This window comes from Castor canadensis, chromosome 3, assembly GCF_047511655.1.
Source record: "Castor canadensis chromosome 3, mCasCan1.hap1v2, whole genome shotgun sequence".
NCBI classification, from domain to species: Eukaryota; Metazoa; Chordata; class Mammalia; order Rodentia; family Castoridae; genus Castor; species Castor canadensis.
In genome coordinates, this window is record NC_133388.1 from 34,121,825 (window position 1) to 34,146,881 (window position 25,057).

At 43.3% G+C, this 25,057-nt stretch overlaps 1 protein-coding gene across 4 annotated transcripts in view; it reads left to right on the forward strand.

Annotated features, from left to right (window-relative positions):
• The window catches only part of Dpf3 (double PHD fingers 3), a 258,438-nt gene that overhangs the window by 216,498 nt on the left and 16,883 nt on the right, over positions 1-25,057 (forward strand). Inside the window, exon 10 of one of the 4 annotated variants that reach the window (XR_012446106.1) lies at positions 245-893. The exons of 2 other annotated variants lie outside the window; for them this stretch is intronic. The gene's annotated coding sequence lies outside the window, so the exon portion shown is untranslated. Of the gene's footprint in view, positions 1-244; positions 24,355-25,057 lie in introns of those variants that run through there. One more of the 4 variants, XR_012446105.1, reaches the window with a different exon arrangement.

Consider the following 25,057-nt stretch of genomic DNA (forward strand, 5'->3'; position numbering starts at 1 on the left):
GGCTGACCTGCCCCGTTCCTACCTGGTTTTGTGCTGCAGACATTGGAGGCACCAGGGAGCCCAGCCTGGTTTTCATAACCCATCTTCACAGCTTCATGAGCTTGGTCATTAGTTGGTGGTTTTCTTTTTTTCTTTTCAATTCATTTTATTTTCACCATGCTTTTAATTTTAATCAGTCTTTCTTAGGTAGCTGTTCTGTGTTATTGTTTTTTTGTTTTATCTTTCCTTGCCTTTCCCTCTGCAGTCAATTCTGTCACCTGGGAACTGCACATCCTTCTTCAAGCAAGTCATTCCTAAGAAGGTGAAAAGAACCAGGATGAACACCATCTCCTTCTCCTCCTCCTCCTCCTCTTCCCTTGCCCGGCCCCCTCCTGTGCGTGTGTTTCAGCCTACACTGGAGCCTGGATTGTGGAAAAGCCTCTAGCACGACCACTCAGCTCAGTGAAGTCTCGGGAAAGGCCTAACTTTGTGCAATAAGAAGATTTTTCTTTTTTTCCTTTTTAAAATTCATTACATTTTGTTTAAATGTCTGTGAGAAAATACCCAGATCAGACTGGATTTTGCTCTACAATAGAAATAACTGAACTCAACAAACTGACAAAAAAAAATAGAGTTAACTATTTTATTTATTTCAATATTTAAAAGAAAAAAGTGCTGACATTGCACAGTATTTTTGTTTAAAATACCTTCTACTTCAAAAGTTAAAAGCAATTTTGTGAAGACGTGAAATCAAAAGAATACTTACTGTAAAATAAAGAGTACATATAAACTCTTAAGGAAACACCCCACATTTTTCAAATAAGAAAATAAAGATCAACTGTGCTGTCTCAGGCTTTTTAAAAAGCCATTCATGTATGTGCGTTAGGTATTTTTATTTCTGCGAGTTGGATGTGGTAAGTGAGGAGTAAACATTTTTTTTCTTCAAACGTCTATCGAAAGTGTTGGTGATGTTAAATGGTTTTATGTTAAGACTTGACTGAAATAAATTGGACATAAATAGCAGGGTCTGCACCCCCCCCTGCCCCTCACCCCAGGCAAGCCCCATTGATCTGAACAAGGAGAAGCAGTAGCCTATGTCCCAGCTATGGTGCCTCGTGGGATCTGGTTCTGAAAGGAATTCCATCTAGTGATCGGATGTATTGCTGCAGGTTCAACAGATTCAAACAGAGGCAACTTAGTTTAAAATAACAGTGAAGAAAAAAAAATGCAGCCAAAATTTCAGTATCAGCTGAGATGGTAGTGGTTCCGTTGGCTAACTCCTAGGAGTTGGCCAAAGGAGCCTTCTGCTGAGCTGGCTTTAGGGGCCTGAGGTTCTAGAACTGTCCTCAGGGCTAAGAAGTTGTTGGCCTGAGTGATGGAGACCTCAAGTTGCTTGTGGAGGAGAAGGAAGAAGGCAAATGTTTCAACATGTTCTTTATGGGCATACTAGTGGAAGTGAGTGTCATGGCCAGTGAAATAGAATCTGGCATTGCGTTTGTGGCCTCGCCAAGGAGGTCAGGTGATGGACTGGGCTACTGGGTTCTCCCTCATGGTCCCACTGGGCTGGTCTTTTATACATGCATGCTTTTGCCTTCCCTTATGCTGGATATTCTTGTAGGCAAGGGTCGTTGAGTCAGTGTTACTGATATGTTCCTCCCTAAGAATCTCTTTTGCCTCTGAAAGGACTTCCTACTTGTCCTTTCAGATTTCTCGTTCAAGGTCAGTCCCTGGGATTGGGGATAGGGGGACAGATATATCTCCAAGATTGTCTTTGTATCATTCTGTAGCCCATTTCTGTGACATTTTCTGATAGAAAATGTTCCTTGTCAAAATGCTATTAATTTTAATAATAACCTCTCTCAACCAACTCCCACAAGTTATAATATGTGTAGAATTGTGATAGAGCTTTGCACAATATAGGGTTTGTATGAAGTTTGTATAAGATTCTGTTAAATAAAAGTCTGTTTCCAATGCTGTAAAATTCCTTCACCAACCAACTTCATCCTGCAGGAGTGCCTTTCACACGGACTCCTGGAAGGATTCCGCCCACTTTCCTGCTCAAGATTATTGTTTGATTCAGAAGCATAGAGTAGGACAGCAGTTGCCACTGGCTTGGCTGCCAGATGGTGGCAGGGAAAGTGAACAATGCCCAGGGGTTGGTGTCACCCATCCATCATCACCACCACCACCGTCACCTTACCATGGTGAAACAGATGTATTGAAGACCTGGTTATGTTATAGATTTAACATACCTGTTTAATATTGCTCTCATACCTGTGCCAAGAACAGAAGTTTTGCCAACAATGTGAGATTTAGCATGTGCTTTGGAACAAGATGGGGGTTAATGTTTCCATTGCCTGAAAGGTGCTATTGAGGCAAGTTCTCCAGTCCTGCTGTAAGTCGTAAGCTGGGCCCCTCTGGTAGGTTTTCCTGGCATACAAAATGGACACTCCTGTCTGATGTGTCTTTCAGGTCAGATAGAACAGATTAGCTTGACAGCCCAGGTCTAGCACTCTGAGTACTGCCAGCCCCCATTGGGGCCAGCTGGGGTAGGACGATGACATCACAATGCTAGTTGGGTCTATCATATTCTTTTAGAATATGTGTGTCACATATGACTTTAAACTTAAGCTTCTTAAGCAGTAAAAGGGAAGTCTCCACCCACTGCAGTATAGTACCTTCCTTAGAGTTCCTCCCTTTTTACTGTGATAAAATATACAAAAGATAAAATTTACCGCTTTATTTTCTATGTACAGTTTTGTGGCAAAAGTACATTTATCTTGTTGTGCAGCCATCACTCCCATCCATCTCCATCTTCTGAAACTGAAATTCTGTAACCATTAAGCACTGACTCTCCTTCCTGGCCTCCCCAAGTCCTGGTAACCACCATTCCACTTTCTGTCCCCGTGAACTCAGAGACTCTAGGTGCCTCAAATGAGTGAAATCGTATTTGTCCTTTCGTCACTGGCTTCTTTCATTTAGCATGCTATCTGTAAGGCTCATCTGTTGCAGCATGTGATATTTCCCTACTCCTTCAGACTGAATGATACTTCATTGTAGGCAGAAATTGCACTTTGTTTATTTATTGTCAATGGACACTTGCAGTAAGAAGAAAGTTTTACACATATATTACACATGATTCAAAATTTGAAACATTGGACACAAGTCAGAGGTCACCTAGGGAATTAAATGTCTTTTTCTGGAGAGATGAGATTGCAGGTGAAATTTACTCTGCAATTTACATCCTAGAAAAGGCTCTCTATCTAATGCATATCTTTCCTCATGACCAAGGCTTTCTTCGTAGACACTATCTTTGGGGGATGTTTATGTGGTCAAAGGGTTGCTAGCACGGAGCTGCACTATCAATGTAAGTAACCAAGAATGGAGGAGATCCAGGATAACCACGTCTTCAGTGGCAGGCCATGAGGGCAGGGGCTGCCTTTTTCAGATGCCTGGAGGTGAGCTGTTGGCCACAAATGCGTGTGCTTTATGTCTGTCTGTGGTCACTGACCGTGAGGGAGAGGGAAGTGTGCACGTGAGCTGAGAATGAGAGAGAAAAAGAAATCACTCTCCTTTTCCATAAAGGGTTAGCTCTGGGGTTGTAGTTTAGTAAGTGAAGCAGACAAGGTGTGAGGAAAGGAACAGTGCCAGGGAGATGGAGACCAGCCCTCCGTGCTCAGCCTCAGTTCGCAGACAGACAACAGGGAGTGGTAGGGAGTGTGGAGGCAGACAGTAGCTGTGCTCTGAGTGGGACAGCTACGACTCAGTTTGAGGGATGCTGCATGTTTTTAAGTTGTTGATAGTATGTTAAAAACAAACTCAAGATCAATACTGTGTGGACTAAACTGGATATGACCATATCCTAGACATATTTTGATGATTTTGGGAAAGCTTTCCCTAAGGGCTAGTAGTCTGGGTAAGTTGAAGTTGAGATTGAAATGCTTGTCCCAATCCTTTCCTAAGGGCAGATCCTCATTTTTACCCAGCAATGCATCTACTGGTACCCTGACTTAAAACTGATGTGTGGTGGGGATGGGGTGTTGGGCTGGTCTCTGGATGGAGTGGAGTCATTTTTTTGTAGCACATGGTAAGGATTCAGGATATGGTTCCAGTAAAAACAAAATTTCTGCATCCAGGCCCTTTCTTCTGCATGTACACAAAAGATCTTCCCTTTAAAACTCTGGGTAAATTTGCACACTTTTGTTTTTCATTTCACTTTATTCTTGTTGCAGATCAGCACGTATCAAATCACATTCCTCTATCTGCATTTTCTAAGAGCTCCAAATCACTCCACATGACTAGAAATGAATGAGTTTTATCTATTCCCAAATCAGCACATTCCTCTGATTAAAGTGTGGGGGGGGGGAAGAGAGAGAGAGAGAGAGAGAGAGAGAGAGAGAGATCTATAAATGTGGATTCTTTCAGAATTTTTTTATATTTAAATTTGTCTTTAAAACATTTTATATCTTATATGCATCTTATTCCAGAGGATACTTTGTAAAAGAAATGGACCAACTTGAGTCAGGGCTTTTTTTTTTTTTGTCAGGGCGAGGAAGAGGTTATTCTGAATAAAGAGTTAATTTTCCTTATGATTTATTATGGGAATTGGCAAACTTTTTCTGTAAAAGCCCAGATAGTAAATATCTTAGATTTCGCAGACCAGGCATCTGTTGTAGCTGTTCAACTCTGGGTTTGTAGCATGAAAACTGCCATATACAATATGTGTGTGAATGAGTGTGGCTGTGTAAAAATAAAACTTTATTTACAAAAGTGGGCAGCTGGATTTAGCTCATGGGGATTACTTTTACTGATCCCTGAGTATTATACTGTTAATTTGGGGGCGGGGTTGGGTTGGTGGTAATATTTAGGGCATTTTCTAGGCCTCAGAACTAAGAGAAGAACCTTGCATCACCAGGAGGAGGACTTAAGGTACATTTCATCATTAGTATTACAAGCTTTTTAGGCCACAATACAAAAATGTTTTAGGGCCAAAAAGTCCCACCACAAGGTTTTTGAAAGTTCTCAGTGCTGATCCCAAAACACAATAGTGCAATGTTAACCAAAGTGTCTGAGTAACCAAGCCATACATGGCAGTGACTCCCCAAAGACATGGTAATGAATATCACTAATTTGTAGCAATTGATGTTGTTTTTCAATATGAAAATGGCAAGTGGCTGCTAGGGATGAAGTGAACATAGATATTTGAATTTTGTCTGTATGAGATAAATGATGAATGACATTTAGTGGTCCCCACCTTGACAGGTGTAGAGTTGCTACTAAAAGAGATGGTCTCTTGCTGGAGACCACTGATGCCTGCATGGCTGTGGCTTCCTGACATTGTTAACTATGGGATGTTGGGGATGTTGCTGAGACTCATTCTTCCCCAGATCTCAGATTCTTGTAATTGTATTCCACAACTTCTTACTTCACCTTCTAAAACAGCCCTCGAGACAAAAATTTCCTCCTTGGATGGTGGAGAAAATTTCTGACATCAGACCTACTACTGAATGGAAACCTTACTAATTAAACATGGGATGGTCCTGAAGTGGGACCTGTGAGCTAGGGATACTAGGTGGCAGCAGCCAGGTCAAAAATTATTGAAGAGATGCTTTTCAGCCACTACTAAAGGACACTCAAGTGTCTTAAGAGGGTCAGTGACTTTCAGACCGAAGGGTACTTTTTAGTGATGTTTGTGGCCAAGTTTCCTGAGTTTCTTTCCTGAAAAGAGTAAGTGGTTGGGATCAGCATATAAAGTGTCTGTCCCATTTTCTCCAGGTTCAATTCTGTGTTTACAGCTGAGGTCACTCAGAAGTCAGGTTATCAGGTATAGACTAGGAGGAGAAAGATTGTTCAGAGAAAGGTAGACAATCTCATTCTTTGCATTTTACAGAAGTGTGATTTTACAGCATGCATTCCTTTGTAACATAATTTCTGGTACACTAGAATAGAAAATACTTTAGCATAGACCCAATTGAGCCTAGTATGTTGTCTATGTATGAGCTAGATCTCAAATCCTAGTGGAACCCTAGCAAAGTGCTATTTTTAATAGCAGGTGAAGTTGGGAATAATAAGCAAGGTCTTGGTAGTAATTCTCCAGCCCGATTTATTTATCTATTTACTCTTGCAGTACTAGGGTTTGAATTCATGGCTTTGCACTTGCTCTACCACTTGAGTCACACCAGCAGCCCTTCACACATATTTAATAGTTAACACTGTCATGGTCAAATGGGCTGAAAAAGACCAAAAAAGTGCAGAAAAGACTTTTTCCTAATGATAAAAGTCTTTTTAATGATATGGACTCACCAATATTCAAGCATTTCTCCTGTGTGAAGTTATGGGTGGGGGCTAAATGACCTCTCCAGGTCCTGTCTAGCTCTGTAATGTTTTCAATTACACTTGGGGAACCTGAAAGCATTTGTTTCTAACTCAATACCAGCAAGAGAGGTGACATGGAGAAAATTAGTTCCAAAAACATGTATTTTGGTCACTAATGACAATTACATCTCTAGGCAGGTTCTATTCATCCTGAAGCAATGGCCGAAGCCTTTTGTTGACTACAATTGTCTTGGTAGTGTGAGATACCAGCTGAAAAGTGAATACAGTGTCAAGACATTTTCTTCCAGAGAAACTCCAAGTATATGAAAAAAGAACAGTGAGAAGCAACAGAGGAGGAAGTAAGGCCAAGAGGTCACCAGGTGAATTGGTTCTGCTGTGTTCTACTCCAGGTCTCATCTCACTGGACTCCACCACATCCAGTGTCATCCTTGGGGGGTGAATTTCATAATTGCTCATAGATCTGGGTGTTATTCTTAGCTTTATTTTAGTAGGATGATCTCACAAATATTCATAGTTGTCTACTAGCTGTTCCTCAACTTAGGGGAGGAGAAAGATCTTATTGAAAGACAATGTTAATTATACATACAGTATTCTGCTTGGGAAAAGAAGTGGTCAGCATTCTTTCTAAGTAACTTAAATTATTTAAAAGAGAATTACTATATAAATTTTGTGTGTTTGGTTAAAGAAGTAGCCAGGATTGTGCTACATTTAGTGAGTGAGGTGAACCTTCAGTGGACCAGAACAACAGGAGCTAGGAATGGAAAAACTGGTGGGAGAGAGTGAAGGATGAATTGCTACCATGAACATTGATGCTGGAATTTGTGCTTGGCTGGGTTATGGGCTCAGAGAGACTGTGACTCTTTATAATTTTGAAAAGTTCTCTAGTTAAAATAGATTGTTTTATCTCCACAAATAGCAATCTTATATCCATAATTGAAAATAGATCAATATATTTTGACCACGTGCTGTTACTTTATATTATGACTCTCCTATTATTGGTTGCTTCATGCTACTAATCAATTGATCAATTTATTGAATGCCTTCTGTGTTGCAATGCTGTGTTGCAAGGCTTTGAAGGACATAAAAGAAAAGCAAAGGAAACCTGGAGACAAACTTTAGGGATACTTTCTATGTACTAGCGCTAGTTACCAAGTCTGACTTTTTACACATCAGCTTGTTAAAGCCATACATTAGCCCTTTGGGGTTAAGATTACTATTCCCATTCTATAGAAATGGAAACTGAGGCTCAGGAAGATTGAGTTGAGAAAGGTAGTAACAGCTGGGCAGGTCTGCTTTTTTACCAGTTGAGGATTTTCTGGCTCTAAAATGCTCGCTAGTACATATGACATCTTTTTGCTTTTGAGGAGAGATAGGTGGTTAGCATATTATAAGACCATTTGTAACTAAGTGCCAAGTTGGTGCAAAGTAGGGTGTTAGACAGGTTGATCGGGGGCAGTTACCAGGGCAGGCTGAATTAGTGGGGAAGTCTTCATAGAAAGCTGAATGTAGTTATGGAGGTAGGCTGCTGAAAGCAGAGTGGAAGATAGTTGAGCAGAAGTGCCGAGGGGTGAGCTGGCACAGTAGGTTCAGATAGGAGCCTGGACAGAGTAGAAGGGAGGTCCTGGGCTGTGTGAGGAGCTCCAGGCACGTGACTAGCATCCACATTATGGCGAGGTTTGATTCACAATAGAAAAATTAGGAACATTAGCAAGTAGGGGGCCCGCCATGAGCTTGTGAGCAGGATGGATCTGATGTTTAGGATGGGTAAGGGAGGATGGCCAAACTTGGCCTGACAAGAACTTTGGGTTAATCTCCTCTTCATCATTCAGCTGCCTCTGTCCTGTTGTGGTTGTAGGATCCTAGCCCATGTGGGGAAAAGCAGCAACCAGTATCCCTTCTAGGGGAGTTGGAGCAGAACCCCAGTGCTTCCCATCTTCTGTGTGACATTTGTCCAACTGTGTTCATAATTCTGCAGGTCAAAGCTTGTAGTTAATGATTCCATGGGTATTTCCCACCCACTATTCTTGTGAAAGCAGGCAACTGCTATCACACTACCTACTGGTTTCTAATGTACTTGGTGTACATTCAGAGTGTATATTCAGAGAGGTGGGTTGACCAGTTGGTTCCAGAAAGCTTTGTGTCTAAGCAGCCTCTATCCATTTGGGGATCAAAATCTACGATTATTCTTCTAGTCAAGTTTGAAAAGAATTATTTGGGAAAGTGCCCTTTAGGCCAATGAGTCACTGTGAAGTAAGAAAAAGAGGAAATCAGGCTTAGTTGCTGCTGCGGCCTTTTTTTTGGGTGTAGAAGCACCTTGCAACTTCATTTGTGTAGGCATCTTAGCAAATTTATCTGCTGGAGGAATTGACAATTCCTAAGCTTGCAACCCTGAGTCATTTTCTATCACTTGTTCTCTCTTCCCTTCACCTTATCGATGGCCCTGAGGCTAAAGAGGTGTCTCCATGGGTGAGGAGGGTGGATTGTGAGTCCAAAGAACATAGGCTGGCACTTCCTGACATGCTAAATCAGTGCCATTGCACTCTCAATGTAACCTTCCTAGCAGCCTTGTCAGAAGTTATTGTCCCACTTGAAAGAGTTCAGTGACCTGGCCAAAACTGTGCAGATGTGGTTGGGCCCACCCAGATTCCATGTCTTTTTATTGTTTGCATTGGTGTTTTTGCCATTGTATGTTACTTGCTCAGAATGTTCAGTGCCAGTTATCTTGCCTTAGGTATGGCTAAAAGTGGCAGAGCACAGGACAAAAAGTTTGACAGCATAGAACTGAAACCTACAGTACAATAATACCCATCTTTTCTCTAAGAAAGGGAAAAATAATTGAATATGGGCCTCTGGATCAGTCCCCTCCCCATCACTTATGCAGCAGGCCTTGTACAGATTTCACCAAACACTTGCGTACACCCTCTTTCCTTCTTCTCTCTTCAGACTGTGATGTCTGTATGGAACTGCTACAGCCTGCACTGGACCCTGGGGTCCAGTGTTAACTCTGCATTCAGCACAATGGACTATGTTCTGTATCTGTTTCATGCACCCATCTAAGGTCACCTACATATGGCCTTGAAATTTCACTGAGTGAACACAGAAAACACCCCAGGCCTACCTCTGATGGTGTATTAGGTAAATCATAGGTAGCCTCAGTATTGACTTTGCCCTGCTGAGGTTGTGAAGGTTGACTATAAGAGAAGTTTCTGCCTGCTGATTTGCACAGGGAGAGATCTTGCCACCACCCCCTGCTCCTCCTGCATGAATTTCCAGGAAACTCTCTGCAGATTGCTGCTCTTTTTACCCCCCTGGTCCTTCTGGCCTCTGCTGTGCTAATCACAGTTCATTTCTGCTGCATGCCTCATTTGGTGGAAGAGCACTCTGGGGCTCCTGAAATGTGAAAAGGAAATTAAGAACATGTGGCCAAATGAGTCAACCCACTACCACTGATGAGTGCCTGAGTCTGCTGCCCTCTCTCTGCCCTGGAAAGCCTCTCTGCTACCTCTTCCAGGGATCATGGGGAAATACTTTTCTCCTGGGCTTTTCTCTGGACCAGGTGATGCCTGCTGTTTATTTTAAAGCAGAAAAAGGGAGGCAGGCTCACTGAATGCCAACTACACCCAAGTTATCCCAGGTTCTCTACAACCTTGTGAGCAAGGGATTGGTTCATTTTACAGCTAGGGATCTAAGGTTGAAAAAGGTTAAGTAACTTGCCCAAGATCAGACAAATGCATATGTCTATTTGACTTCAAAGACTGCATTTCTTCTGTTCTGATTTTGCCATTGCCCAGGGAGTGGAACCTTCCTGTGCTTCCTCCCACCCTCCTTAAACCAAGGGTTGTCTGGTCAGTCCTGGTGGGTTAAGCCAATATGAAAATGAGCTTGGGCTCCCCAGCAAGAGCAAATTACTTGGTTGCAGAGCCAGCTGCTCTGGCCAGGCCCATCCATGCCTGGCAACTCTGCAGGCCCATTCCAGGTGACTGTGACCCTGTAAGGAGGGGAGCAAAGAGCCCTTTTTCACTCCTGAAGGATTCTTCTTCTTTCCCCATTTTCATTGCCTTTTAGAACCTCATTTTGGGCCACAGGCATCATTTGGTTGACCTGCTTCAAAAACAATTCAGTCTCCATCTTGGTAAATAATGAATCCAACCTGGTATTAGTCTAGTTATCTTCAAAGTCCCATGAGGCCATTTTGGTACAAAAGTGACATTAAAAACATTACATTCTTGTTTCATACCCCTGTCTTCCTGCCTTACCCTCAGAGCCCAAACTGAAGAGTACTTTATGGGGACCCCTTTCTGTAAACTACCTTGGAGGTGTTTCTTCTGGAAAGTTCTCCCTCCCAGGAGGCTGGGTGCAGAGCAGACAATACTCAATTTGGTTTGGCCTTGTGTTTTTTATATACATTTATCCTCTGGAAGGGAGGGTCGTGGAGGAGTCAGTCAGCTGGCCAAGGTCAGCTTGCTGTCGTGACCGGACAGGAGAAGCAGCAGCCCAGAAGCAGGACTCCAAGATTCCAGAGCCCTGCTCTCCCCATGCTGGGCCTCCCTCCGTCAGGGCCCAGTGCCATATTATGTAAAGATTTGGCAGATCTGGTTAGATTCCCAGTTCTGCTGTCACCATCCTCTGTGACTGTGGACAGGTCACTTCTCCTTTGGGGGCCAAGTTTCCCTCACGTGTTTAAAGAAGGGCGGTCTCCAACGTTGGCTCTGGTTCTGACAGGGTCTGCATTGGTTAAGTAAGGAATCATGAGAATGCTTTCCTGTCCAGGAACTTGTTTGCATTTCAATTGGGGACTTGGGGGAAGTACTGTTTTTAAGCCACTGGAGCAACTTCAGTGTGAAAGTCTGGGGCACTGTCATAGGGTCTCTGGAGAGATGATTCACATCCTCTGTCCACTCACACCACTGACTCCTTCTGACCCCCTGCCTCCATCTTGCCCTGACCGAGAGGGCAGGTGGAGAACCAGATGGATCTGGGGCATCTGGGGGCTGCACACCTGCAGAGAGGCATTGGTCTCTTCCCACCTCTGGCTTCATAGGAGCCAAGTCCCGTTGTCCTCAGGCTACACTCCCTGTGGTGGCTGCAGGTGCTGCCCTGTCCTTGAGTATTGGGTACAGAGGAGAGGCCCTAGGGCTATCCAATGGTGGAGGAAACAGGGACATGGGAAGAGTCATTGCTGAGATCTCAAAGCTTTCCAGGGGCCTGGCTGGCCCTAGTTTCTGGACTCCCAGTTGAGTGCTCTCTTACTCATGGGGATCCCCTTCCAGCCATCTTCTCTATACAGGCCTTCTTTCCTCTTTTGGATTCAGGGCCTTTAAGACATTCCAATTCCTCACCTTTAAGTCTGTGAGGGTGGGGTTTGGCTGTGGCCCTGACCTGGTTTTGTTCAAGGTAATTATGAGAAGGCCTTTAATCCAGGATGCTAGGTTAGCTGTGAGGCTGGGATGAGCTGTTCTCCCTCCTCCCCTCCCTACCCTCTGAGTTCTCAGCTTTCCCTCAGGGACAGCTTAGGGTGTGGATAGGGATGACAAGGTGTGGAGGGGAAGCAGGAGACATCCTGGTTCAGGTGGGCCTTCATCTTCTGGCCCAGCCCCTTGCTCTGGGAGGCCACTAGATGGTCAGAAGCCAAATATCAGAAAGGTATTTTCCACTGCCTGTCTCCTGTGGCCAAGGGGTGTAGTGATTCCCCACATGGATGTTGGACTAAACTGTGGGTTTTCCTTTGCCTCTGCTTGCCCCTTGCTTTGCAACATGAGTCATAGATTGTCTTAAGAGTTAAATGAGGAAGTGTGTTTAAAATGCCTAGCACTTAGGAAGCACCTCATTAAATTGTAGCTACTAGTATTAATAATACTAACACTGTTCTAGGTTAAGAATTTAATCAGAATTCTTGCCATGTGTCCTGAATAAGCAAGGATCAATGTTCTCTTTTCCTGCTTCTTATGCTCATGCTTTTCCCCATTTCTTCTAGCTCCACCTTCTTTGTCTTCATTCTTCCTCTTTTCACTTTCTCTATCTTCTTTGCTCCTGCCATTCTAGAACCTGCAATGATCTTTATTCTTATTCATGATCCAAAATGCAACCAGGTAGTTCACAAATCTGGTGCCATACACCTCATTTTCTGCTTGCTTTGAATTCTGCTTCCTGCCTCCAGGAAGATTCCACAACCCCGGAACCAAAGCCCTCCTGACTGTCAGTGTTCCCATCTTGGACCTTTTCTATTTTTTATCCTTCAGGTTCTTAACTACTATGGCAAGTGAATCAATGAATCTGGAATCACCAAGTGGTTCTTGCTTCGGTGTAAGTTCAGAAATTACAAGTATGTAGATGATGTTTAGAGAAGTGAGTGTAACTAGACCAAAAAAGTTAGAGTATGTGGGAGGAGGACCATGTGGGGTGTGGAGGAGAGAGAATGCAGGAAGGAGATGGAGAATACCAGCCCTTTCAAGTTAGGCTGAAGGATAAGCAAAGGAATTGAACCATCAATGGGTGGGGCTTCTCAGTCAGGAAGAGTGTCTTTAAAAGATGGCAGCTTTTACAGTTTATTTGCAGGCTGGCAGAATGGTTTGTGTGTGTGTGTGTGTGTGTGTGTGTGTGTGTGTGTGAGAGAGAGAGAGAGAGAGAGAGAGAGAGAGAGAGAGAGAATGAGGAGAGAAATGACAGAAACAAAGTTCCAGGGTGAGAAGTTGGGATCCTGGCCCATGTAGGGAATTGACCTTTTGACCTTGGGTAGGAGCTGGGGCAGTTCACTCCTGGCAATGGGACGGAGATAAGTACAGGGTTCAGGTTCAGGGAGCCTGGAGGATGTAGCATGGAGAAATAGGTAGTTTGATTCTGCTTGTCTACATATTCCAACTAAATAGGGAGAGCATGAGAAGGGGATGTGAAGAATGGGAGAATTAAGAGGATGGAGAGACGTGGGAGAATGTTTTGACCAGAGAAATAGAGGGTACCGCTAAGATTTGTGGTCACCAGGTGAGCCAAGACTGGGCAGCAGCACAGCAGTGCATTTTCCTCTGCTTGGAGCATTGGGCTTAACCACAGTTGGGGTAGGTAAGAAAGAGGGAGATATACACAGGAATGTGAATTTAAGGATGGATGGTAGAATCTAAGATGGATACAGGAATATAGTGATGTGAGGAGGTAGAATGTGGGAGATATGTTAGGGTCAGCTGATTAGAGAACCTGGCAAAATTGAAGATTGACGTACCAACTCCTGACATCTGTAAGTTAGGACCAAGCTGGCTAATACTATTACTTTTGATTCTGGCCTAGTATATGCCTCTTAAAATAGTTGAATAGACTCTAAAATAGGAAATGGCAAAAAGCAATGCTCATTCTGGGGCTGTTTAATTCATTCATTGTTTACTTAGGTTGCAAAGATATTCAGTGCTTCATAATAACATGAAGAAAACTATTTTCTAAGTCTATCTTGCATCTTTCTCACTGCAGTTGCATCAGTCCCACAAATAGTGGGGTGGACATTTCTGTTTATTTTTCATAATATAGAAGCAGTATTCTAAGTGCTGTGTTGTTGTGGGGAAGAAGAGTGGATGTTGCTGTCTCAAGCTGCTGCAAGGAAGGTCAGGCCTCTTTGTGTTCTGGCCAACAGAACTGCTCTCAGGAAGACGGCTTGTGTCTGAACTCTGCCCAGTATGAATTGATGTTTTTTGCATCGAACAATCACAGGTCTGTCTGAAACACTTAAGAATATGTTGACAGTGGGCTCTGAGGTGGAGAGAAATACAGACTTTCTGAGAATGGGATCAGAGATATGGAGGTGCCAAAACAAAACCGAGGAATGGAAAACCTTGTCTTTTTTTCTAGGTGTTCTCCAGTTTACAAAGCAGTAACACACACCCTGTTGCCTTGCTCCTCATGATAAGAAGAGAACATGTGTTGGAAAGGATTTCAAAGTCTTCCTGACCAAAGTGGACTCAGGATCAGAGTGGTCAGCATCACAGCATAGCTTGCTGATCTGCAGGAGCCTCCAAATGTGGCCAGAGGACCACTTGCCTAAGAGTCGCCTTAGAACACTTAGCTGAATAAGCAGAACCACCCGTCCTGGGACTGGTGGATTAGAAGCAGCGGGACTAGGGTATCTGCAAGTTTAAAACACTGGTGCTTCTTATGCACTCGGAAGTCCGAAAGCCACTGCATCATCAGAAAGGTCTGGCTATGGACTGGAGAGATGAGAGACAAGTGTCTGACATTTCCATCTAGAAGTCCTTATTCTCTAAAGGAGAATTCCCCATCAAGGCAGAGAAGGAATGAGATGTGCTTGTGATGTGTGTTTGAAGGAGAGCAGAGTGTGGTCTTCAGGAGGGCTAGGAGTTATGGGTAAGAAATGGGCATCATGGCTCTGAACCTAGAAGGCATTGGGTCCTTTGGGTCCGCTCACATGAGACATCACCATCTCCAAAGCAATGTTTGATTTACTGCTTCTAACTGCAAGTTGCCGCCCCTGACAGTGGCAACGGGCTTCTGTGGGAGCCCCCCACCATCTCTCCTGCTGCCATTCTTTAAGGCAGGACCCTGCAGGTACTGATAGCTCTCACTAGGTTTGGAGTCAGGTGGTTCCACTTGGTAGCAGTGCAACTTCAAGCAGGTTCTCCATCTTCCCAGAACTCTGCTTTGGAGAACAGAGAAGGCTTCTTGGAAGTGGGTCATTGACACTGGAACTTGAAGGATGAATAAAAGTCCTGAGAACAGGCAAATGGTAGAAAATGAGAGTTCATTATTCTTTTACTCATATATGCGTTGATGGATTCACTCATTTGATAAAAATTTTTGTTGGATAAGTGAGGAGAGGAGCTAGATGAAAGAAAGGATGAAGACTGAGTGGGTACCCTGGAAAGGGGGAATTTAGAGCCATGCATCTTGACATTAGCTGTACTTGAAGCCCCTTGGGACCTTGTTCAGTTGCAGATTTAGATTCAGTAGGTCTGGGGAGGGCGTTCCTAACAAGCTCCCAGGTGGTGCTCATACTAATGGTCCACGGACCACACTTACTATTGCCAGAGAACAGACAACCTGTGTGACATCTTTGGCTGTGAATGGGTGTTGAGAAAGGACAGAAAGATCTCTGTGTGCAAAAGAGCAGTTTTTTTTTGGGGGGGGCATGGCTCCGTTCCCTCCCTCCCTCCTTTCCTGACAGTACTGGGGTTGAGCTGAACTCAGCCTCTTTGTTTTTGTTTTTGAGATAGGGTCTCAAGCTAACTTTATAAGGCTACCCTTGAACTTCCCTGTCTCCCCTGAGTGGCTGGGATTACAGGCATGTACTGCCCTACCTAACTTGCAATTACTTTTCTGGGTGGCTTCTGAATAAGGTGTAGTGATGGTTGGAGTCAGTGGTGTGGAAGGATATGGATCTAAAAAAGATAGTGGTGACCAGACAGCAAAGAGGCTTACAGTGCTAAGAGTTTACTGTAGGTAGTGAGAAACACAATAATTACTTAAGAATTACCTATTTGTTGATAGAGAAGGAAAAATATTATCCACCATTAAAAAATATCTTTTTTGAAAGGGTATTTCAGATTATTTTTTGTGAAAGCAGAAGTATGTGACTCTAGGAATACCATCTGTCAGGCCATCCACAAAACAAGGCCATTTGATCTGTGGTCCTAGTTGTTTTGAGAGGGCCACTGACTCACAGAAAGGAAAACAGGAGTTATGTATTTATTTGATCAGTGACCTTAAAGTTTGAATCCTTGATTCTCATGCAACGCTGCCAACCTATTAAGCCCAAGGACTCCTAGTTCATAGATACCATGTAGGTTTCTTCTTGTGTGCAGACTCATACAGGGAGGGCTGCCTGCAGGGCTGTATTGAAGGATCTCAAGGTCTTCCAAGTGGGTTGGAAGACAATGCTGAATTGATTAGTGATGTCTGCCATAGTGTGGGATGGAATGGTGGCATATGTGCCGTACATTTAGCTGTCTGTGAAGGGAAGTCAGATTTCTGGTGATATATTCCTAATTCCCCTACAGCCATTCCTCAAAACCAATTTTAGAGCTAGTTGGTGCCTTCATTTCCCTGGTTATGGGTTAGAATTGATCACTACTTATCCAAGGGCTTTGTGAATCTTGCAGTAGTTGTGAGGCTCTTGCCTACATTTATAAAGTACCAGGAAAGGCTCTCCCTCTGCATTACTCTAATATCGATGGTTGTTTTTTTTTTTGAATTGAGTAGACCGAGTAGGCTATGTGTCTTAGGGCATCATTTCTATTAAATCTGAAACCAGATACTGGTAACTGGAAATAGACATTGATTTGCTTTCTCTTGTGCTATCCTATATGTCTAATTTCTCCAGAGGAAAAAAATAAAGCCCACATAAAAATCAACTCCTCTAGCTTTCAAAGTAAACAAGGAGATCAATTCTCATTCATGAATTTGTTGGGTAAATATTTGTTCAGTTGTCAGGAAAAGTTGGGTTAATCACAGATGAAAATTTGGCTAGTGGAAATAGACCTGTCAGTTGGCTTGAATGACCAAAGATACAGGAAGATTACAGACCTGGAACTGCCAGGAGGTTGGGGGTTGGAAGCAAATGCTCAGGTAGTGTAAAGCCAGACGGCACTGGCTTTGATGGCCTTCCATGATGCCCCAGGGAAGTGTCTCCTTTAAGCAGTGTTACTTTGTTTTCTTCTTGTGGAGGGTTGTTGAAGGACATCAGGGACCTCGGGCTGAAGAAGCCTAGTTGTCACTATTGTGATCCTCATTTTCCATTCTCCTGCCATTCCAATTGGGAAAGTGAATTAGTGGCTTGGAAAAATTGGGAGGTGAAAAGAGAAAGGGAAAAGGATTAAAGGTGCCAGTGAACTTTGGACTCTTTTAGGGCCTTGGTAGTGGGTGGTAGAGAGTGGGATTGAGTGCAATAGTCTGGTGACTGTGAAAAGGAGGGCTCTTCTTGTCTGTTCTTTTGTTCTATCCTAAATAAGGAACATTCCTGTACTTTCTCCACTGACTGTGTAGTGAATGTGTCTGGGCTGGTGTGAAATTGGCTTTGGATGCCAGATGTCTTTTATGCTCCTCTCAGTGCTTCACAACATTGCTGGTGAAGGGCAGTCCCTGGGATGACCCTAGGGAAGAACTGGACAACTGGCTGCATGTGAGAATAACTGACCCAGTGAGACTGAGTGGGACTGTGACATGGGGAAGGAGGATGACACCTCCTGCTGCCACCACAGGGCACTGCTGTTGAGGTTCTCAGGAGCTGAAGCCTGGTACTGCCACAGTAGGCTGCTGACCTACTTCCTGCAGCCCCTAGGGTCTCTGCGTGGGCTGGACTGGCTCACTCCTGGGCGACTCTTCCCCAGGGTTTTCCAGGATTAGTACCTGCCAGATGGTGAGGACTTGATGCCCTCCCTGCTTCCTGGGGGATTTTGACAGAGGCATAGAGCACTGAAACCCAAATAGGCCTTAGGGGATGGCTAGTACACCTTTGTGTGGTACAAATAGAAGAAACTGAGGCACAGGAAATTTCAGTGACCTATATCTCCATGACTTAGTAAATGTTTGCATAAAAAGGAAAAACATTATATAGTTAGCAGCTTGAAATAAGGAGCTAAGAGGAGGTTGGACTGCTGTGTTTGGCCATTGTGGAATAAGAGGTAGTGAGTGACTAAGGACTAAGATGTGAAGACCTGGATTCTTGCCCCGTTCCACTGCTTGCTGACTGCCTGAGCCCTTCTGAGCCTCAGTTTCTTTATTTGTAAATTAAGAATATCTGTCTTGCTTACCTCAAAGAATTATTGTGAGGAACCAAATCAAATCAGTGAATATAAAGGTGCTTACCTGGAAGTGGCTGGAGTAATGATTGTTAAGGGATCCAAGCACTACGTTCTTTCTTATTTCTTTTTTGGAGGGCTACTGGGGGGTTGAACTCAGGGCCATGCACTTGCAAGGCCCTTGAGCCATGTCCCCATCCCTTTTTGCTTTAGTTATATTTTGAATAGTCTCCTGCTTATACCCAGGGCAACCTCCCACACAGCTGGGATGACAGGTGCATGCCACCATGACTTGCATAGGTCATAGAAGAAAGTAGTCCAGCTCTTTTCAAAGAGATGAGTAACCCTAAACAAAAGGAAAGTTCAATCAATCCCCTCGGGTTCATAAAATACGAATCAAAAAGGCTTGTCTCCCACAAACCTCCACCATACTGGACCAGTGTTATACTGGCAAAAACTCTTTAATCTGTTGCCAGCTATTAAAAACAGACTGGAATCAAGGGCAATTAAGGTCTCACTGCAGTAGGGGACAGATGGACTTCTGGCATTAGTTGAGATAGGGTCTTACTAACTGTTTGCCCAGGTTGGCCTTGAAACATGATCTTCTTGATCTCTGCCTTCTGAGTAGCTAGGATTATAGGTGTGAGCCACTGAACCCAGCTAAGCACTGCTTTCTTTAGGTCAAAATATTGGCTGTGGATCTTGTTCTGCTCATGTCAGTTTGACTATACTTCCAGGAAGCTGCTGGCTTTCTAATACTGGGGACTAGTTCCAGAAAACCTGATTGGAAAGCTTATTGGAGGTGAGAGACAAGCTCAGGCAAGTGGAAGTAGGGAAGAAAGAATGGGGGTGAGAAAGGAATAAAGGACAAGACCAGAGGCCAATGATGGTGGCTTCTTTGGTGGGGTGGGTCTCCTTAGGTTCACATAGAAACCTAAGGACCCAGAAAACTGAAGGTGGATGCACTAGTGTTTCTATAGATTGTGAAGGGTCACCCCATTTACTTCATATTACTTATCCTTATATCATCCCACTTAATCAGCTGGGCTCCCACTATTAGCTCTTTTAAGAAGATCTATTAAAAATATGCCCTCCATGGAGGAGAGGGAATGATCTAAAAATCCCAAACCCTGCTTCTACCCTTCATTATTTAGCCCAGCACTGGGGCTCACCATGGTTGGGAATGCACACTGGACTCTGCCTATATGGGAGTTATATCAAATGTATGGTTTTTTAGAGTCTTCCATCCAGACCCATTTACTTCTTTGTCACTGTATTAATTAATACTCCCCAACTCAGCAACTGAAAACTACATTTATTATCTCACCATTTCTGAGGGTCAGGGAATGGCTTAGCTGTGTGGGTGGTCTTTCACAGGGCATCTCCTGGGGCTGCAGGAGTTGCTTTCAAGCTCACTCATGTGTGGTTGGTTGGCTGTAGTTCCTGCGAGCTGTTGGATCAGGAGCCTAAATTCTTTGGGCAGAGGCCTCCCTCAGTTCCTTTGCATGCAGACCTTTTCATGGAGGGCAGCAGCTGGCTTCCTCAGATGAGTGATGGGAAAGAGGGAAGGAAGAAATGGAGGGAGGGAGAGAGAGAAAAAGAGAGAGAGATCAAAATGGAAGCCACAATGTCTTTCTAACTTAGCCTCCAGAATTGCATATCATCACGTTCTCCTACTGTGTTTGCTAAAATCATTAAGTCCAGTCTACATTCAAGGATAGGGGAATAACTTCTATCTCCTGGAGAGAGAAGGGGAGAATCAAAAAACTTGTGGGCATTGTTAAAGAGCACCATGGCCAGAGCACTGCTGTCTGGCCTTCACCCATCCTTGCCTTTCAGTCAGTGAGGTGAGCAGTTGCTGCTCCTGCTGCCTTTGGTTTGCCTGAACCTGATCTGGTACTGTGGGAGAAGCCTCTACCAGGACCTGTTGTTGGAGCAGGGCTTAGATACCTAGGACTGAGGAATTTCAATCCAAAATTAAAAAAATGCTTCCAGTGGGACTTGATTCTTCTTGTGGGGAAGATCTTTGGCCATGGAACCTGTACCAAAAATGCCCTTGTAATTAACAAATGGATTTGGATGATACTCCTAACACTCTTTCCCTTGGCACTGCCAAGCTTAAACATGGTGAACAAAGCCTGTGGCAGGACATTGTGTTGAGATCGTCTGCATGCAAATTCTTCTCAAAACAATGGGGAGACCATTCAGCCATCTAGAGAGGGATGAGGGGCCACTGCTCCTAGACACTGCCTTAGTCAGAATCCCCATTGTCTTGTCCAGGGCATCATGTCCCTCTCTTTCTTATCTTACCTCATGACTCACTTGATGGTGGTACCACCCTTTTCCCTTTCTAGGATTCCATCATATGTCTGGTCCAGGTTCTCCTCCTTCCTGGCCATGGGGTTTCTGTCTTTCTCGGTGGCCTCTCTTCTTGTTGCCCCTTATTACCTTATTTTCCATTAGTTAAAATGGAAGCTCTTTAATTTTACTCTGTGGTCTCTCACTGACTATCTCACCAAGTTCCAAAGCTGCTTCTGCCACACAAACCTGATAGTTTCTAGATTTATATCTCCACTCTGATCTTCTCTCCTGAGAGTAGACACATATTTTCTCACTGATTCCTAGATCGCCACTGAATGCTCTATCTACATAACAAATGCCATGTGCCCTAATGGAACTCCAAAAATGCACTTAAATGACAAGGGCATATTCTGAAAGATGTGTCGTTAGGTGATTTCATGGTTGGATAGATATCATAGTTAGTTAAGCTAAGATGACTATGATGATTCTAGGTGTCACAGTCTTCCAGGGCCACCATTGTCTATTCTGTGCATAATCGGCTGAGATGTCATTTTGCAGTATATGACTGCATAGCTTCCATTTCTCTCCTGCCTAACAGGTTTATCATCTACTCTGTGGTCCAACCTAGTAACCTTGGAGTCATTTTTGACTCTTCTCTCTTCTTCACACTCCTGTCCAGGTGAGCATCATGTCCTAGTGATTAATTCTACCTCTTAAATGATTCATACTTTTATTCCCACAATTACCAGGCACTCATTACCCCTCTAAAACATCAGCTCTTTTACAAAGGCCAGATTTTGTCTGTGTTTTTCTTTGCTCAGCACCTACAAATAGTGATCAATAAAAGTTCATTGAATAAATGGATATTGCAACTGGTCACCCTGCCCAGCTGCCTCTACCACATTTACCCTCTGCCCTACCACTGGATACAAGCAAATCAATCCTTGCTCAAAACTTCTGAGGAGTCCTCACTACCACAGAGTCAAATTCAGAACCTTATGCCTGCAGAAGAGACCTGTCACAATCTTTCTGGCATCATCTGCTACCATTCCCTTTTCGCAGGGTTAGAACTCAGGGCTTTGCACTTGCTAGGTAAGTACTCTATGGCTTGAGCCACCCTTCTAGCCCCTAAATTTCTTTGGAAGGAAAAAAAAAACCTACCTCTAAGGTTCTCAGACAACTCAAGAACTTAAACCATTCATGAATTCATCTTCTAATCCATGGAAGGTTGGCAATTAGAGGATCACAGGTAATCAGTGTTGATAATCACTGCTGCTTCCTTCCAGCTACCAACCAATTACAGACATCACAAAACCCTCCTGAACCCATTGAGAATAGAAGGAGACACAGGGAATACAGCTTCTTCTTTGGGTTCACTTTCCTAGAGAAAACCCACAACCTTTCGGTAGGACCCATGACTGTATGTTCCTGATATCCAGAGAGACCTGAAATGCACATCCAGTGTCAAGGATTTGTTTCTGACATTGATGTCAGACTCTAGTCAGGGTGGCCACCTCATCCTATTGAGGGACACACATCATTTTGGCACACGATCACTAACAATCTATAATTCTAGCTAAGAATTTAAAAGAAGAGTCAGCCAAGTTGCTTCTACTGTTGGCCCTCTTCTTTCCTCCCTGCTGTTACTAGAAGGTCAGTGCAGCTACCTTGGTTCTTGCGACTATTGGGGCCTGGGAGAGAAGAATTCAGACAAGACTTGAAATGCAGTGAAGGTGATAGTGAAGTTTATTAAGAAAGGAATACACTCTCAACAAACTGGAAGTGGGTTGTCTCTAGTGTGAGAAGGACAATATTAGATTTTGGAGTTTGAGTATTTATTGAGGTTGCCCATGAGGAATTTTTATCCCTAGGTGTAGCCTACAGGGCTGAGGTCAGGAGTGAGCAACAGGGTCACTAGGCTAGGACAAGTTTACAGAATTACAAGTTACAAATGATTATTGGGCCTACAGAGTATGGTTTGCTCCAGACCTGGTCTTTGTTCTGTTGTTAAAGATCTATTGTGCTTGAATAAAGCCTTTCGTTAATCTTTAGGTGTGTGGGGGACTCAAAAACCTCTTGTGACCTCTTATGGCCTTGATCTTAACAGCAGCTTGTCACCTGTGAGTTGGAAAGTTTTATTTTGTGTATATGTGTGTATGTGGGTGTGTTTGGTGGGACTGAAGTTTGAACTCAGGACTTCGAGCTTGCAAAGCAAGCACTCTACCTCTTGAACCACATCTCCAGTCCATTTTGCTCTGTTAGTTTAGAGATGAGGTATCTCAAACTCTTTGCCCAGGCTGGCCTCAAACTGTCATCTTCCTGATCTCAGTCTCCCAAGTAGTTAGGATTACAGGCAATAGCCACTGGTGCTCAGAAAGTTTAATTACAGTTTTCTTTCTGAGACCTTGTGATCTCTTCCTCCCATGGTCACCTCTAGGGTTTACTTGCTACCTAATATTTTTCCTCACTCAAGGGCTCAAGATGTTGAACATCCTTCATCTTAGGGTCTATTTGCATATCCCCATTGCTTATGGCTAACTGCTATCTACCATCTGTCTGGTGGTATCTTCCTACTGTCATGCACCCAGCTCAATTCAGGTCCAATATTCCCCGTGAAGGAACCTTACCCAAGCCTCTGCCTGCCTGCCAGTCCACGATGGCTCATCTGATCAATTTATTGCATGGGGATGAGTGGAGTGTTGATGAGAAGTGCTTTAGATTTCTAGATTTCTGTGCCTTTCTCTCATGGCCATATTTTTGTTGATATTGGACTAAGACTGGGTTGGTCAACATGGGAAAGTTGACATGAATTCTAAAAGTAATTATTGGCTATTTTCATTTCTTCTTATTTTTCCACATTGGGTTTTATGTGGCAAACTGCAGAAAACTTGTTTGAACTCTCCAAGCAGATAGCCAATTTGAGATCAATAGTATCTCTAAGAATACCATTTATGGGGGTCTTAGATGGACACAGATTCTTGGATAGCAGATTTCAACTCTTTAACTCAATATATTGGAAAACTAGAGCCCAGAGAGGCAAAGTGACTTGTCCAAAGTACTCAGCTGCTGCAAAATATCTCAAGTTGTGGCATTTTTTTTCCATGAAGTAGGGATTTGGGTTTTCTCACTGCTATATTCTCAGTACCTAGAAGAGTGCCTGTCATGTGTATTTTTATTCAACAAATACAGTCAAAGGAATGAATAAATGAATGCATTATCTTTGATCTTTGGCTGCAGTGACTAATTAGAGGCTGTGGAGTTGTTACTATGCCTTGACAGTAATGGGACAGATGTCCAGGCATCTGGACATCTTTCAAGTGCTGTGCCTTGGATCCAACTTGGGCCAATCAAGTAAGCCACATAAATCAAGGTCAAGGCTTCCCCATCCCATTACTTCACTTTAAGAGGACCAATCACAACACCCTCAGGTTTACAGATGAATATAGATCCACTTTGAACCATAATTGACTGTGAAAATGGGGAGTTTCTCCAGCCATTTGAGAACGGCACCATGAGGTCTTAGCTGTTTGGTCCATCAGCAGTGCCTCTGATGTATGAATGTACTTTGTATGGTGTTTATGATAACAATTGGTGCAGCAGCCCCTGTGCTTTGCATGTCATGTGATACTTAGGTGCTGTAGAGCTTCACAGCTTGAGGGGAGGATAAGGGACCTCAGAGGACTTGAACTTGCTGTGAAGTAAAATGTTTTGTTCATGAAAAAGGCAGCCATTTTCAACACCACATGGCTCACATTGTTATTTGTTTTTATGTGTTTTTGTTTGTTTCGTCTTTATACTTTCTACTCTCTTTCTCTTCTTTGTTCTCTTTGAAATACATAAAAATGGTAAGAAGAAAAAGGAGCCATTCAGGTGCCTCTGGAGTGCCATTGTGGTCATCAGTTTGCAGTCTTAACATCAGAAGTAACATCCAGGCAGATAGAGGTAGGCCTGCAGGCCAGTGCAGAAGGCTTACAAAGCAAGGCTTAAGGAAGAATCCGTGAGAAGCAGTGCCTGTTAACATACTTGTCATCATGTATGTGTAAAGAGGTTGGATTCCTGATTGCTCAGAATTGGTTCACCCTTTACAGATTAAGAGTAATGACTCAGAGCTGCCTTCCTTCCACATGATAAGCTAGGTGGAGGAGAGTGAAGGGCGAAAGGAGGAAATGAGAGAGAGAGAGAGAGATAAACTTGAGAATGAATGAATGAATGAATGAATGGATCGGACTGAATGAGTTGCCTTCCCAAAGTAATCTAGTAATATTTTTTCCCACTCCTCAAATTTCTCTTTAGCATGATGATTCAGATTTCACCATACTTTGCATAAACTCTTTAGCTAAAGCTTTACATATATTTGCAATATGTGAATATTAGAAATTTTGTATGTGTTTGGATATAGAGCAGTGTTAGAGATTTGAGCTGAATTGTTTTTTGATGAATGCACATGGAAACTGGTTTTTGGTGCCATTTCAGGTTAGAATTGATACTATGCATTTTATATAGTATGATTTCTCTAAACCAAGCATCAAAGCAAGGAGCATAACTTGAGTTTTGCACTTGCTTGCCTGAGATCCATGGATATTTAGGTTCTCCTTTCCTGAGAAATTAGTTTTTAACAGATCAGCATTGACAAATAAGGTAATAAAATATAATTAGATGTTTATAATTTTTCAATGAATAAATAATAAACCATGCAAGTTCCACAGTTA